General features: G+C 29.4%; 1 long non-coding RNA gene across 1 annotated transcript; it reads left to right on the top strand.

Moving 5' to 3' along the window:
• Positions 1–448: 448 nt before the first annotated feature.
• On the top strand, positions 449–3,948 carry LOC143558756 (uncharacterized). The gene is made up of 3 exons (XR_013139797.1): positions 449–762; positions 879–979; positions 3,938–3,948. It is a non-coding gene; the product is annotated as an uncharacterized LOC143558756 (long non-coding RNA).
• The last annotated feature ends 777 nt before the right edge of the window (positions 3,949–4,725 follow it).

The following is a 4,725-nucleotide window of genomic DNA, read 5'->3' as shown; positions in this document are numbered from 1 at the left end:
TCGATTTTTTACCAGCTTATGATTGGTTCTTAACCGGTGTATGCTCAGTTTTAAGCCGTTTTTCAGTTCTCCACCGTTAAAAATACGTGTAGTGGGTAGGCATCGGTTTAAGTTTCTTTTTACCACTTTATGATTGATTCTTAACCGTTGTATGATCGGTTTTAAGCCGTTTTCCAGTTCTGTTAAGCTGTTTAGAACTACTTTTGATGAACATAATCCAGAACCACTTCTCAACCGGTTCCTATAATATCGGCTACAAATTGGTTTTGCTTCGGTTCTGTAAATTGTTTTAGGTCACACATCTGGTAAAGATATGACTGAGATTTAGCACTCTAAAAGCCAATTTACATATTTTATTTAATCTACCAAAATCGGCAGAAGATACGTATCACTTTGGTGTCGAAACGATTTAGGCCACACATTTGGTAAAGGATACGACTGCAATTTTTGACAAATTCATTCACTATCTACAACATTGGACGAAGGAACTTTAGACAAGAACAATTCGTTTTTAAGGAATGTTGAGAATTTATGATAAAAACTGGATAATCTGCTGCAACTGTTTGAAAAAAGCATAACAATTGTGGCCAACATCCTTTATTCATTGACAAACAAAACATCAACCTTAAGGATAATTAAATGCTTTGTTGCCAGGTTCATACATACAAATTGGAGACGCATCTTCAGCACTCCGATCAGAACCAACAATAACCGTCAGTTAGATGCAACCGTCACTCACACTGCAAAAGCGACAATACCTCTGTGAGTTTCATACAATACATGCCATATATAACATCACCATAAGAGAATCTCTTAACTGTCAAAAAAATTTATTTAACTTACAGAAAACAGATAAACATGCATCATTACTGTTGCAGACATTGACCACGAAACCTTGGTGCTATGTAAACTGCAACAACAGAGCACACCCGCATGAAGAATAATAGCGTCATTGGAATGAGTACGGAGTCAAATGCATGTAAGTAAACATACCACACGCCTTACCACAAAAGAAATTAATGTTTACACTTACAGATTCAACTAAAGTAAGCAAAATAGTGTTGACTTTTGACGACAAATTGCCTATCATTGCTAAACTAAAATACTTCTTTACGTATGTGCACTTTGATTTTTTAGTCAAAACTGTTCTAAAAATATACAATGGTAACTTGAAGTCAAGCCGTTGAAAATTGGTAAACAAAAAAGAGCTGATAAAATTTTGGTCATATTTGTCTTACAATTTTTTATGTTGTGAACAATTATTTTCTTAGTAGTAGCATGTATGTATTTCTAAGTGGAATGATTAATGGGTTCTAAAATGGCCATTTATGCATTGTTAAGCAATTTCACTTTTGAAGTCAAACTATTGAACAATGGTTACCAAAATGGAGTTGTCATCGTTTAGGCGGTTTGACTTTTATAAGTTAATCTATTTTAGAATTTCACATTGTTTTTAAGCAAGTTAACTTTTAAGGTCAAAAATTCTAACACATAGTAAACACATATTGGTCTTTATTAAGTTTATTAGTCACTAGTTTGAGGCCCGTGTATTACACGGGTAATTGATGAAATTTTGTACTTTATCCATTAAGTGAAATATAGTTAACAAAATGATCATATATTTTTTACGGTTACAATTTACATTAAAATTACAGAAATTACATAACTAAGATTACACAATTATGTTACAAATAAGTAAAACAGTCATTGTACACTACATTTATGATTGTATGGGTTGGTATACATTGTTTATCACAAATCAAAATCTTTAGTCCATGACTGTCTGTAACTCTTGATAAGGTAACATACATGTATGCTTATAACTCTTGATATAGCCATGTATAATAGTCCGTGTGATAAATAAGATTCTTCAAGTACATACCAACCCTAGATAAATGATAATATATCCATGAAACTAATAAAAAAAAATATTCATACACATAAAATATCATACCTTTTAATCAATTAATATATGTAATGTTATTTGAGATCATGTGCTCATGTTTATTCCAAAACACGATTATCCAAAAAACCAGATTACCTGAACTTTGATGATATAGTCATCCTTATAATCTTTAAAATCTGAAATTAATTAATCATGATAAATTTGGTATCATTAATATTCTGTGTATGACAAATTTTTACTTCATTTTATATTTTACAATTAACAATTGTATAATCAAGCAACATATAGAACCAATAATTAAAATATAACAAAATGATTTTTTCATATCATATTAATGGAAAATGACAAAGACTTACTAACATTAAAGCCATGTTTAAATAAAAGTGATTTTCTGAGTTAGCAGAACAATATAAGATTTAAAGTTGCAAGTGAAGTTAGTGATTCTTATTTATAATAGTTGAAAGTATTTGATAAGGAATGCTTTAATTTTGAATACTAATTCCTTGTTATTAGTTAATATTATGGGAGTTGTTGGAATATTTAATTAGTTGATATATATATTTTAAAAACTTATAGAAAAAAAAACAAAGATTTCGGATTTGTTGGAAGCATGGTAAATGATTTTAACCGGATTAACTATTTTGTTTATTAAATTAATGTGAAAATATATGTTCTGAAGCATTTTGGCCTGAATTATAAAAGAAAATATTGAGAATTAAATATTGATTTTCTTATTGCTAAAACTCTTTATACTATACAAAAATAAATCATATAAATAAATGACATATACTTCATATATTAAATCGGTATACATATAGATTATAATTATATATTCAACTTCAATAATTTAATGCTAAACACCAAAATATATATTATAGGTATTCTATATGTTTGCAATATTTATACAAAACTTTTGGAGATTTTTAAGAAAATACACATTTTCCCGAGTTCAAATGCATATGAGAAGATTTTAAATTCAATTTTGAAACCAATTTTATATAAAAAAAATAATGCAGTGTTTCTCGAATCCCACTTTAAAAAAAAATATTGTAGTTTACCTTACAAATCCAAATTCTTCGAAAATGACGCACCTTTATTTGCTTTAATTGACAATTACCTGTGACTTTAAAATTATATTTTAACAAACCTGCAATGTCAATTTTAATATTTCCTTATTTTCTTATTTCATCATTAATGTTAATGAATGAATCGATTGGGATTTACATACAATAAAAAACAAACTTGAATTCATATATTGACATAACTTAAAAAGATAAGGACCATATATTGAAATAAGTGAAAAAAATGTGAGGAGAGCTATGAGAATGACAAGTGGCAAAAACAGGTAGTCTTTTATTAGAATAGATAGATTAGTCATTACTCATTACAAGATTTTGTTCTCAAATTTCATGATGCTTTAACAAGTGTATCATCTTATAGTTTTATTACAACATAGTAATAGAGTGAATAAGCAGCCTGCCCAAGCTTCTTTTGCAGAAGAAACAGAGTTAAGGCCTAATGATTTTTTCAGTTCTTCGCTTTAACACGGGTCGTAGTACTGTAACAGGAGGATGTGAATTTATGATGTTCAATATGCACAATTTAGTAATTCATGATTAAACTAAAAGTTGTTTCACAGGTCTTATATCCAGCGTCCCACTTAGAGGGTGTTTGGGATTCCTTATGTTACCTCCTTATAACTTTTGAATAAGTTTGTAAGTTACAAAAGTGTAACTTATGGAACTTTTCCTTCCACAATATAAGAAATCCCAAACATCTTATTACTTTTCAAAACGTTAATAAGTTATAAGTTGGTGAAAATAAGAAATCCCAAACACCCCCTTAGAGTTAAGATTTATATTTTCTAGTATTTATATTTTCTTTGGTGTCGTGATAGAAAGTTTAAACATTATTGAATTAAACTACAATTTTAGTTAAAATATATGTTTCATTGTGTTCTATCATGTATTTGTATTTACATTGCTTCACAATGTTTTTGTATACTAATGTTTGAATTGAATTTATGCGCAGCCGATCGAGACTAAGGCGCACAAAAACTGAACTTGAAGGTAATGATTTTCGATTTTGCAGTTTCATTTTTTGACATTTGAATGGTTTTGTACATATAAAATGTTCCCTCAAGAATTTCTTTGGAGCAATCGCAACGGGGTCTTTATCACCAGCTACACATGCGAAGTGCTGCAAACGCCCTAGACATTTCATCAATCATCATAAGCCTTATGTATATACAAAATTGCAATTATAATCTCATTTTGTTTTTTTGGTAGATTTCCCTACCATTTGGTATTTTATTTTGATGATGTAAGAGCAGTGTTTCCAAGCATTGTTTCCGATGCAAGTTTGATGCCCAAGTTGGATAAAAAAACCGGATTATCTTCATGTGAGGGCACGCCATGGCCAAGAAACTAATAGTCATCGCTTAGCTGAAAGAACGAGTTACTAAATCATTGTTTCTTATTTTGTTTATGCTTTGTAAAATGACAAGTACACAATACATTTTAGTTTCGTGAAGTTGGCTGAAATTCAAATCCTAAAGTGTGGTTTTTTTTTTCAATCGTGTAACTTTAATCACCTACCTTTACGACTTCACCTTTAATCTGTCTAATATACTATACAATTGCGTGGGTCCTCCATACTAGTTTAAATTAAATATTAAAGGTGTATACCGAATGTTTAATATTAATTTTTTTCGTTGGAAATAAAAATAACGGAAATGTGTTCCCAATATATGATGTCAGTATTCCAAAAATAGAGTTGGTTATGCCAAATAATATACAAGTTTTCGCTTAATCATTTTT

The sequence above is a fragment of the Bidens hawaiensis genome, unplaced genomic scaffold, assembly GCF_021521415.1.
Source record: "Bidens hawaiensis isolate Kalapana, Puna unplaced genomic scaffold, B.hawaiensis_p1.1 tig00019655_1, whole genome shotgun sequence".
NCBI lineage: Eukaryota > Viridiplantae > Streptophyta > Magnoliopsida > Asterales > Asteraceae > Bidens > Bidens hawaiensis.
This window is presented reverse-complemented; position numbering and strand designations above follow the sequence as displayed.